This window comes from Aristolochia californica, unplaced genomic scaffold (genome assembly GCF_029961685.1).
Source record: "Aristolochia californica isolate CCGP_79_NKW_82.1479 unplaced genomic scaffold, dmAriCali1.0.hap1 SCAF_11, whole genome shotgun sequence".
NCBI classification, from domain to species: Eukaryota; Viridiplantae; Streptophyta; class Magnoliopsida; order Piperales; family Aristolochiaceae; genus Aristolochia; species Aristolochia californica.
In genome coordinates this window covers 8,837,868-8,851,006 of record NW_027181782.1, presented here as the reverse complement: position 1 = coordinate 8,851,006, position 13,139 = coordinate 8,837,868, and the positions used below count along the sequence as shown (strand labels likewise).

The window sequence follows — 13,139 nt, the reverse complement described above, 5'->3', positions numbered from 1 at the left end:
CCACATCTCAGCCAATTATAACAGAAAATTAAACTACTGATTTTTACAAAACTCAACACTCTGAATCCAGTCATGAAATTCCAAAAATAAACGGTTGCAAAAACCATTCCAGAAATACAAATATCGGTCTCTTTAAACCAAACAAATAGCCGGTATTCTCATGAACTGAGCTTGCAGGCATAGATTAGAATAACTTCAAGTTTTTCTTCATAAATCTCATAAAAGAAAAAAAAAGCAAAAAACTCTCTCATACATCTACACATTTAGGTAGAGAGGAAAGCAAAAGAGAGATGTAAAGATTACTTAATTGTTGTTCTGAATCATTCTAGCATCAAACCGAGGTGAGAAACACCTGAATCCGAGCACTTGATCATGGAGTCTTGAAGAGGCTGCTTTGATACCATGTTGACTTCAAGACTCCATAATATTAATGTCTTCAACATTGACGTGAGGAAGGAGAGAAGGGAGGAGGAAAGGAGAAGAGGTGAAGATGAGTGATCGTGTCCAAGAGGGAGAGAGACAAGAGAAGAGCACATTGAGGAAAGAAAAGGGAGGAAGATTAGGGTTGTGGACTTGTCCAAATCCTCCCCCTTGAGATTTATTCATAGATTCCAAAAGTATCAATATTTCAAGTATACCCTTCACACTAAGAAAGAGTGAATAAAAGATAAAAATCATAAATTAATTAAATCAATGACACTCCAACTTATTCATATCTTCCAACATGGATTATTGATTATGGGGTCTCCGAGCACCTAATAAGTAATCATAACCTTTTGACTTCCATCTCTCCTTGTTTGATTGACAAGTTTGATTCTAGAGTAGATGAATCCCAAACTAAGGTACATGGGATGGTATCCACATTTGCTACACCGACACTTCCCTTAGAAGATGTCCTCTTTGTTCCATAGTTCCCATTGAATCTTTTGTCTATCACTCAATTAACCAAAAAGTTTAACTGCTCCATTACCTTCTCCCCTACATCTAGTGGTTTTTAGGACCTGTAGACGAAATAGGTGATTAGTGGAAGGCTCTACTATCTCAGTCGACTAGTAGTCATTGCCACATCTAGCGGGCACAAGGCACTTCTATGGCACAATAGACTCGACCATTCAGCTCTATAGTCCTTTAAAATTTAGTTTCCCTCTCTACATTCTCTTTCCAATTTAAATTGTGAAGTTTGTCAGAAGAGTAAACACCAGAGGATTACTTACACCCCTCACGGTAAACCTAAAGGTGTTACTCCTTTTTTATTAATACACACTGATGTGTGGGGACCATTAAATATCTTTAATATTTTTCAGTCCAAGTATTTCATTACATTTGTTGATGATTTTTCTAGGGTTACTTGGTTATTTTTTTCTCAGAGACAGATCCAAGGTCTTGGCTGTATTTAAATTACTTTGTGTTTTAGTTTCTTTTCAAATCAATACCACCCTAAAGGTCATTCGATCAGATAATGCCAAAGAATACGTGTTGCACACTTTTGATTTCTTTTGTAAGGATAAAGGAATCATTCACCGAACTTCTTGTGTCTACATACCCCAACAATATGGCATAGCAGAAAGAAAGAATCACCACCTTTTTTAGGTTGCATGGGCCCTATTACACCATATGCATGTGCCTCACTTCTATTGGTCACATGTCATCTATATGGCTTGTTTTCTTATCAACAAATTACATTCTTCGGTTCTTAATGGTGCAACTCCTTACTCATATCTTTTTCCTAGTGGTGACATGTTTTCCATTCTGGTCCGCGTATTTTGGATTACTTATTTTTTTCATGTCACATCTCCTCATACTACCAAATTGGATCCGAGGGCAATTAAATGTATCTTTTTGGACTACTTTCATATCAAAAAGGACATGTGTGTTACAAACCCTCTCTTCAGAAGATATTTGTGTATAGAATGTGACATTCTTTGAAGCCCAACCCTTTTAATCACCTACAGGTGCCCCCCTGGTTTTTCCTCACTACTGAGTTCTTGAAGCCTACTATGCCCATTTATACTAAAAAAGGATATGTGTGTTACAAACCCTCTCTTCAAAATATATTTGTGTACAAAGATGTGACATTCTTTGAAGCCCAACCTTTTTAATCACCTACAGGTGCCCCCTGGTTTTTCTCCCACTACTGAGTTCTCAAAGCCTACTGTGTCCATTGATGACTTCACATCTTCATGCCGCAATGACACATATGTTCAGCCCCCTAAAGCAATGGCTGATACTTCACCTATGGCTTCTTCTGATCATAACGAGGTACATTCTTCTCCTTCTCGTGTGTTTGGTCCTTTGTTTGATACTCGTTCAATTACTCTAAAAAAAGAGCCTCGGTCTTGCACAAGACCGTCTACTTCTCACCTCATATCTTATTTTGTATCTACTCATTGCCTATCACCATCTTTTTGTCACTTTCTTGATTCTATTTCCTCCACTTCTATTCTTCAGTCTTATCAGGAGGCCCTCCAATATCTAGGATGAAAAACGACTATGGACGAAGAAATGGCAGCACTTTTTGAGAATTAGACTTGGAAACTTGTTTCACTATAAATAGCAGGTGGATTGTAAGTGGGTTTTTACTGTGAAGCATAATCTAGATGGTTCAATGGCCCGCCTTAAAGACCGACTCCCGGCTAAAGGCTACACTCAATGTTACCGGGTTTAGTATGAGGAAACATTCTAACATGTTTCTAAGATTAACTTGATACATCTTTTACTCTCTCTTCTTGATAACTCTCGATGGTATTTTTTCAGCTCGATGTATACTTTCCTCAATGTTGATATTAAGGAGAAAATATATATGAAGCAACCAACTGGTTATGTGGTTGAGAGGGAGTTGATATGCTGCTTACAAAAATCATTATATGGTTTGAAGCATTCTCCACGAGCTTGGTTTGACAAGTTCAACCAAATTATACTCCAATTTGGGTTCACTCGGTGCTTTGTAGATCACTCTGACTTTCTCAAGCACACTAATGCGGGTGTGGTGCTACTTGTCATATATGTGGATCATATTATTTTGACAAGTAGTGATACTGACAACATTAATCAAGTTAAGCACAAGATATATAGTGAGTTCAAGATAAAAGACTTGGGACTTCTAAAGTACTTCCTTGGTATCGAAGTCCATCAGTCCATGCACGACATTATCCTATCATAGAGGAAATATGTACTTGACTTGCACAGAGACACAAGAATGATAAGATGTTCTCCTACCGACACCCCTATGGATACAAATATGAAATTATGTGTTGGATTTGGAGATGATGTTGATGTGGGTAAGTATCAAAGGTTAATTGGGTAGTTGATTTATCTCACTGTGACTAGACCAGATATTTCCTTTGCTGTTATTGTGGTTAGTCAGTATATGCATAGAACCCAAATTTCTCATTGGTAGGCATTAGAGAGGATTCTCAAGTATTTGAAAAAAGTCTCAAGGACAAGGACTTCTATACAAGTGCCACATACACATTAAAATTGAAAACTTCACTGATGTAGATTGGGTTGGATCTCCAAATGATAGAAAGTCCACCCCAAGATGTTGCACTCTAGTTGGAGGCAATTTGGTCACATGGAAAAGTAAAGAACAAAATGTAGTTGCAAGATCTAGTGCCAGAACAAAATATATAGCTATGATACATGCAGTGAATGAGCTCTTATGGGTTAAATCTCTCTTAGAAAAGTTGGCATTCAACAAGGGAGGACTGAAGGAACACCACTATGATAATCAAGGTGCAATTCACATTGCCTTCACATTGAAGTGGGTTGTTACTTTGTTAGTCAAATGCTGTAAGTAGAAATTATAAATCTCAAACTTGTTTATTTGTATAGTCAAGTTGCTGATATACTTACAAAACTAGTTAGCTAAAAAATTCTCTCCACTACATACGCCAAACTAGGCATATATGATGTCATATCACCACCAATTAGAGGGAGAGTGTTGGAAGATATGGTTAAACTTCAATGTCATTGTTGTACTATGATTTTTCTCTCTTATTCACACCTATTAGGGTGAAGGACATACTTGTACTTGAGGTATCATTGAAAACTATAAATAGAGCTTAAAGGGGAGGATTAGGGATAATAACTCAATCCTAATCTCTCCCTCTCTTGATCTCAACCTCTAGAATCCTCCTCTCTAGCCATCACCCTTTTCTTCCTTCTTCCTTCTCATTCTCTTCTTCTTCCTCTAGATATTATGTGGCATAATGCTTTATTTGAATTTGAATAAATTTTAGATTTGCTTTGCTTAGGTGGCAATTTCTCTTTGGTTAGAGATTGAATAAGGGATAATGGAGCTTATCCCTCTTTGGCCTATAAATAGGGCCTTGTAAATCACTTAAAAACATATTCAAATTCATGCTTAGAGTTTCCGATTAATGTGAAAGACTCATTTCTCTTTATTTTGGCTTAGTTTCTTCTTAAACAAGAGACTGACTAACTTACTTTTCACCTGAAGTAAGTTAGGCCGCTCGCCCAGGAACTAGGAGCTTTTTTTCCCTCGATCTAGTGGCTTGACACGATCAAACCACTGTTTTTATTTAATTGGAATAACCAAATATTTTTTGTTGACATCGCCTTAACCGTGAACTTCTATAAGGAGTGAGGGAAAGTTGTCTTCCTATGAGCATTCGAGGAGAGTAGTTTCTGTTGTCACACCATTCGTTGTTTGGCTGTACTTCACCTAAGTATATGCTAAGAAAGTAATTAGTTCATGCATAACTTTTGCCACACGCCTTGTGTTACATGTGTTTAACAACCTAAGTCTCCCTGATTATAAAAGTGATGCTTATTCGAGATCATTACCCTGACTAATTGAGGCTTTTGTCGATACCACAATGAGCTTTACATCATGCTCACCATGACTAACGAGAGCTACAAAAGTACATATATAGACACAAACACTATGAAGCAGGTGGGAGCCCTCGACATCTTCCTGGTTCAAACATCATGCTTAATGGCCTTGCTGTATCCTGTCTGGTCATCATAATATTTGGACCACATCATCACTCCACCATATCTCCTGGAGTGCTTAATCAAGGGAAGCACCTGAGAGGTAAGATCATCGATGGGAATGAACCCACTTCTGGCAGCGTCTTGTGCCGCCGGCAGTCCCAGGAAGATCTCGGTTGCTTTCACGTCGAACGTCCACTGCTTCCATGCATCCTCGAGGTTGGTCACACTGCTAGAAGAGTATTGGCATGGCGGATTGTTGTAGAACTGCACCCAAACACAATCAAACAACCCAGTCTTTAAAGCACCACCCACCCATGTGTCGGGAAACGGACATTGTGGTGTAAGCCTTAAACATGAATTTCTAATATCAACATGAAATTTGTTATAAATTAAACGGAAGATAAATCGTACTTCCTTCCATACGCTTCAAATTCTTTCTCTCTGTTTTCTATTCGTGTTCGGTGCTTCCAATCTTTGAGCACTCACGGCAATTGCTCAACTGAAGGGGCTTGAGTGTCGAGACAGGGGACCGAAAAACACATCTTAACCGAAGCCAACCTCCCATCAAGGTTATTCATGGCTTCGTGTTACCGGGGGAGTTGCAACTGCCAGAAATTTGAGACCACGTTAATGAGAAAACCGTTTCTCATAAAAATGGTTAACATTCTCCCACTTGGTCCAAACTTCTAATATAATCTTAAACCCATCGATAATCTGAATTTAAGTAATAAATACATGAATCATGGCGATAGGTCCTCTAATGACGAGTATTATCTTCCATGTATTACAATGTATGTATTACTTATACTTTATGAATAAACCCTATGTTTACTCTTGGTCCTACACAAATGAATTTTCTCAAAATTTAAAGTGCACATAGATATGAGAAAAAACATCACATTAATTAAGAATTTCACTGAAATAACATTGTTCATACAATAAAAAAATTTACATAATGGAACCAAGTCCCATATTCACAACATGATCCTTGAATTTAAATGGTGGCATGCCTTTAGTCAAAGGATCTGCGATCATTAAGTCAGTTCTGACGTGCTCAATAACTACTTTCTTTTCTTTAACACGTTCTCTTATGGCCAAATACTTTATGTCGATGTGTTTACTTCAACTTCCACTTTTGTTGTTCTTGGCCATAAAAACAGCAGCTAAATTATCGCAATATATTTTTAATGGCCTAGAGATAGAATCCATAATTCTAAGCCCAGAAATGAAACTCTTAAGCCATACACCATGTGAAGTAGCCTCAAAACAGGAAACTAACTCGGCTTCCATAGTCGATGTGGCGGTCGAAGTCTGTTTGGCACTCCTCCATGATATTGCTCCACTAGCTAACAAGAAAATGAATCCCGATGTTGATTTACGGGAATCAACATAGCCAGCAAAGTCAGAATCTGAGAAACCATTGACTTCTAAATTGTCCATCTGCCTATACATCAGCATGTAGTCTTTGGTTCCTTGAAGGTACCTCATGACTTTCTTTGCAACTCTCCAGTGGTCTAACCTGGGATTACTCTGATATCACCCCAACATCCCAACAACAAATGCAATATCAAGTCTTGTGCAGACTTGAACATACATTAGGCTTCCGACAGCAGAAGCATATGGAATGTCCTTCATTTGTTCCCTTTCAAGGTCATTCTTCGGGCATTGGTTCAAATTGAACCTATCACCCTTCACAATGGGAGCTACACTTGGTGAACAACTTTTCATCCGAAATCTCTCTAACACTGTATTAATATAGGTTTCTGGAGACAGACCTAAGATACCTCGAAATCTGTCTCTATGAATCTTAATGCCAATGACATAAGATGCCTCACCCATATCCTTCATATCAAAATTGTTAGAGAGAAATTGTTTCACCTCATGTAGAAAACCCTTATCATTGGTTGCTAGCAAAATGTCATCCACATATAAAACAAGAAAATAGATTTTACTCCCACTGACCTTCTAGTATATACATTGATCTATAATATTTTCTACAAACCCGAATGAAGAAATTACATTATGAAATTTCAAATACCATTGGCGGGATGCTTGTTTTAATACATATATTAACTTTTTTAACTTGCAAACCAATTGGTCACCATCACTAGAGGGGAATCCTTCAGGTTGTTTCATGTAAACCTCCTCCTCTAGATCTCCATTGAGAAATGCCGTTTTCACATCCATTTGTTGCATCTCTAAGTCAAAATGGGCTACTAATGCCAAAATAATGCGCAAGGAATCTTTCTTAGATACAAGAGAAAAAGTTTCCTTGTAATCGATTCCTTCTTTCTGAGTGAATCCCCTAACAACGAGTCTTGCCTTGTATCGCTCAATGTTGCCTAAGGAGTCTTTCTTTGTTTTAAAGACCCATTTACATCCAATGGCTTTAAATCCACTAGGCAACTCAACAAGATCCTAGACGTCATTACTCTTCATAGAATTCATCTCTTCCTTCATGGCATTGTACCATAATTCTGATTCTTTGCAACTCATGGCTTCTGAAAAATACATGGGATCATTTGCGGTTCCAATGTCAGATTCTTGTAGATACACAATATAATCATCACGAATTGCTGATCTTCTGAGTCTAGTAGATCTTCTTAATGTAGAACCATCATTTTCCTGAGAATTAAGTGGTTCAACTAGTTGTTCAAAAGTGTTTGGCAACTCTTGAAGAACTTGATCTATTGGAATGTTGTCAGCAATTTGTGGAACTTCAATGATTGGTTGTTCAACACCAGTTTGTACTTGAGGGGTAGTGTGAACAATAACCAATCTATCACTTGAGGTGGAAGGTTGAGATTCTGAATAATCCTTCTCAAAAACTATGTTTCGAGTTGGATTCCTCCCACTGATCAAGTCATTTTCAAGAAATTTTGCATTTCTTGATTCCACTATCCTAGTGTTGTGAGATGGACAATAAAATCTGTAACCTTTAGACCTTTCAGCATATCCAATGAAATACCCACTAATGGTCCTCGGGTCCAACTTCTTCTCTTGTGGATTATAAATTCTCACTTCGGACGGGCATCCCCAAACGCGCATATGTCGCAAACTCGGTTTCCAACCTTTCCACAATTCAAATGGTGTTTTTGGAACAACCTTGGTTGGAACTCGGTTTAATATATACACTGCCGTCTTAAGTGATTCAGGCCACAAGGATCTAGGAAGATTGGAGTTGCTAAGCATACTCTGCACCATGCCTAATAATGTTCGGTTTCTTCTTTCTGCTACACCATTTTGGTCCAGAGAACTAGGCATGGTATATTGGGCAACAATCCCATGTTCCTGAAGAAACTTTGCAAATGGCCCAAGTGCTTGTCCATTCTCTGTGTATCTACCATAGTATTCTCTACCTCTATCTGATCTCACGATCTTAATTTGTTTACCGCATTGTGTCTCTACTTCAGCTTTAAAGATCTTAAAGGCGTCTAATGCTTCATTCTTGTTATAAAGCATGTAGAGATACATGTATCATGAGGAATCATCTATAAAAGAGATGAAGTATTTCTGACTATGTGAGTCCATGTCTGGACTACATATATAAGTATGTATGATCTCTAATATGGTTGAACTCCTATTGGCACCTTTCTTTGACTTGTTAGTCTGCTTTCCCTTAATGCAGTCTACACAAGTCTCAAAATCAGTAAAATCCAGAGTATTAAGTACCCCTTCATTCACTAATCTTTTAATTCTATCTATGGAGATATGACCTAATCTCCGTTGCCATAATGTAGAGGAATCCTCATTAATAACACCTCTTTTATTACCAGTGTGAACATGCATTGAACCGTAAGTGGCATTGTTTTGTAAATTAATGCTATAAAGACCATCAGACAATGTAACATTCCCAACACAATCAGACTTATAATATAAACTGAAAGATGAGTCTGAAAAGTTAAAAGAATATCCATAAGGTACAAGCCTTGAAACTGAAATCAAGTTTCTGGAGAAACTTGGAACATAAAAGGTCTTTTCTAATTTTAAAACAAAGCTACTACTTAAAGTTAAATAGCAAGTTCCTATAGCTTCCACATGTGAGCTCGTCTGATCTCCTGAGAATATTTGATGCTCACTTCCCACTGGTTTCTTAGGTTTTGCAAACCCTACAAGGAATTCGAGATGTGGATTGTTGATCCAGAATCAATCCACCAAGTGTAATTATTGGCATTAACCATATTAGATCCATAACAAACAAATGAGGTTGGTGTACGTTGGTCAGCAAACCATTTTTGAAACTTGGCACATTCCTTCTTCATGTGTCCCTTCTTTTTACATAAAAACACTTGGAATCTTTCTTAATACCAGCTTGGGGGGATATTTTACCCTTCCCTTTTTGTTTGGCTTGATACTTGCCCTTTCCATGTTGCCATCATGACATTTTCTCCTTGTTCCATCACCAGTCTCCCTTCCTCTTGAACACACATGGTCAAAAGTTCATTAACTGACCATTTATCTTTATGTGTGTTGTACGAGATTTTGAAGGGTCCATATTGGTGCGGAAGGGAATTCAGAATGTAATGCACCACGAAAGATTCTGACATATCAACCTCAAGATTTTTTAATTGAGCCGCAATATCCCTCATTTGCATGATGTGCTCACGCACACCTCTCATACTGGTGTGCTTTAGGGATGAGAACTTCATGATTAGGGTGCTTGCTAATGCCTTATCTGAAGTGACAAATTGAGCATCAATGGCTTTCAGCAAGTCTTTGACATTTTCATACTGCTCAACAGAACCACGAATACCAGCAGAAATTTTTGTTTTAATGAACATTACACTGAGGCGATTAGATCGCTCCCATCGTTCATAAAGTGTAATTGCAGCTGTAGTGCTGGTATCAGTAATTACGAGTGGTTCGTCTTTCCTAATAGCATAATCTATGTCCATCCACCCTAAATGAAGAAGTATTCTCTCTTTCCAGACCTTATAGTTATCTCCCTTAAGATCAGGGATATCACAACGAAAATCAGAGAAATGTACAGGTTGTACAACTGCATAAAATTACAAATTACATGCCGATGTTAAAATTGAGGCCTGAATAAAATATCATGCTTTACCAATGTAAATCATGCTTAAAAATCAAATCAACTGACATAAAAAAAAACATTGCCTGTGGGCTAAATGTTTGAAATTCAAGTAGATTCAAGATTCTTTATGAGCAAACTTGATGATAAAACTATCAAATTATTTATGAATTCATTATTCTTGTGGGTAAATTATGAATAATTTGATATTTTATCCTAATTAATATACTCAAATATAATAAAAGATTCCTGTGGGATAAAATTTATTATATTAAGTATAATTAATTACAATTAATTTCTAATTTTTTTTATGATAAAACTATCAAATTATTTATGAATTCATAATCCCTGTGGGTAAATTATGAATAACTTGATATTTTCTCCTAACTAATAAACTCAAGTATAATAAAAATTCCTGTGGGATAAAATTTATTATATCAAATAAAATTAGTTACAATTAATGTCTAATATTCTTTATGTGATCCTAATCATAATATATAATTTTTATTAAGTTAAAGATGTTGTGGCTACTCTCTAATTAATAAAAATTATATAGATCACTAGACATTAAATCTCATAAATATATGAGAATAGCATGAATTGCATAATTGTAACTTACACTAACATGTTATCATTTTGCACCAAATATGCTCATAAGATATGCATAATTAAAAACTATAATATTATGCATAACTTTAATTTCATGCATTTACATATATGCCAAAAATTGCATTAAAAAATGTAATAGGAAATAAATCTAAACGTTCCTATATACTGAACAGCAGACGGCCAGTGGCCTAATGGTCACTAGTGCAAGTAATTTTCCCATCTCGCGGGTTCGAATCCCGTCGGCGCAAATCCAATTCATGCACCGAGTCGGTTCGGTTCAGGAATGGCCAGCAAACTTAACTCGTCCGAGTCGACTCGACGGTTTTTTTTCTTTTTCGAGTCAACCCAACCTGAGTCGTGGTTGCCGAGTTGGAACGGCGAGTCACAGAAAACTCATCCCGAGCCAACTCGATGGTATTTACAAAAAAACCATATGAATTTAATTTCATGTTTCTGTGCGCTGGAGGTCGTCTTCAACCTCCAACCGCGCGCAGAAGAAAAATTCGCCGACGTTCTTTCAAGTCATCAACGCCGAAAAACAGGTCAGAATTGTCGCCGGTGTCGGCGCTGCGTCTCCGACGCTCTCAGGCATCACGAGACAGCCTCCACAGTGAGCTCACAGAGAGCGTACTGCGACAGCCTCCGTCGGCGTTCTGTAAATGGTCGGCGCCAGCAACCGTGCGGAATGGTCGCTGACGCCGGCATCATGCTGGACGCTGGCTGTCGCCGATGCCAGAGCCCCGACGCCCGCAAGCAGTGAGCGCAGAATTGGTTTTAAAAAAAAAAAAAACAGAACAAAGACCGAAAACAAAACAGAGTCTCTCGGAATCGAAACGCTGGATCAGAGGTCTGCTCTGATACCAACTGTAAGCCTTAAACATGAATTTCTAATATCAACATAAAATTCATTATAAATTAAACGAAAGATAAATCGTACTTGCTTCCATATGCTTCAAATTCCTTCTCTCTGTTTTCTGTTCGTGTTCGTCGCTTCCGATCTTTGAGCACTCACGGCGATGGCTCAACTGAAGGGGCTTGAGTGTCGAGACAGGGGACCGAAAAACACATCTTAACCGAAGCAACCTCCCATCAAGGTTATTCATGGCTTCGTGTTACCGAGGGAGTTGCAACTGCCAGAAATTTGAGACCACGTTAATGAGAAAACCGTTTCTCATAAAAACGGTTAACATGTGGCACTGCCGTTAGGTAGACCTTCTTCCCTCTGGAGCTGAAAGAGGAGAGAGCTCTCGCCAGGTCGTCGTAGTGATCTGGCGACCCTTCTTCAATGTCGAAATCTATGCCATCCAGTACAGCGTTCCCTAACGGCCTGGAAGATGACCGCCCGCCCAGAAAATTGTCCCCAGGTATTCGGCGAACTGTCTGGCGTCATCCGCGGAGGAGAAGTAGTAGTCCCCCACACCGCCTCCGATGGAGAGTATCACCTTCACCCCATGGTTTGGGCATGTTTTGATGTCTTCGCTCAGTTTGGTGCAACCGTTGGAGTATGGGTCGCAGTGGCCAGCTAGATTGATCTGCGGTGTCACGCCATGGCCAAATGTGTTGAGGAATGCCCAGTTGACGAATCGGTAGTTCCCGGTGCCGCAGGTCTCTGCCAGTGTTCCCTCATTACCGTTTTGGCCCCAGTAGATGGCGATGCTTCCGCCATAGCAGTGATCAATCAAAGTTCCCAACAGGAACATTATGAGCAAAGTATTAAATTAAAGCGCCATGGAAAGTGAGGAGTCGGTGGAAGATGGAGAGCAGAATTAGTTAATGAAAAAGAGAAGAAGATGCCGTTGCTCCAAACCAGAGCGTGCGATGGTTTATATGGTAGTGGATGCGAGGTTGACAAATAACAATGTACTCCGTCGATTTTCGTTTAAGCTGTCTAATTTGGTTATTATACATTGATCGATAAGAGCTTACTGTATTGTAGCTCTTGGAACTTTGAAGCTGCCAAAACAGAGATCGACTTTTGGAGTTTTATTTTTCTGTTAATTGCAACGGATGATGTTTGAAGCAAAACCATGAAAAAATAAAGAACTATTATTTCTACATCACGTCAATAAAAAATCGTATAAGTGTATAAAATGAGAAGTAGAAGAGTTTTAAACCTTCATTTCATTTCTCATTCCAAAACGTTTCCAACTCCAAACCCTAGCCATTTTTAATACTCTAGCGCTTTCAGCTTCATTCCCATTTCGATTTTTGGGGTATTTCACCTCTAAATCCAAGAAGAAGCCCTCTTTTCTTCCCCTCCTCCATCAAAACCTAAAATTTCAAGATGGTTTGCACCAATGTTATGGCAAAGAAAAAACTCCATCAAAAGAATTGGATACATGTGAGGAAATGCCAAATTGGATAGAACATTTCTACACTCACCAACAAAGAAGTAACTCTTTTCAACATTTTGCTACTAAGAGCATTGTTGAGCCTAGTAAAGTAGACTTGGAGATTTTTTGGAGAGATTGAGGGATTTGAGGATTTGTTCCTCCCCTACGTGGGCATCTTACCCTTATTGGTAATGGTCTTCTACTCAAAT

General features: G+C 38.3%; 1 pseudogene; it reads right to left on the bottom strand.

Annotated features, from left to right (window-relative positions):
• Positions 1–4,941: 4,941 nt before the first annotated feature.
• Positions 4,942–12,357, bottom strand: LOC137943573 (acidic endochitinase-like; annotated as a pseudogene).
• Between the last annotated feature and the right edge of the window lie 782 nt (positions 12,358–13,139).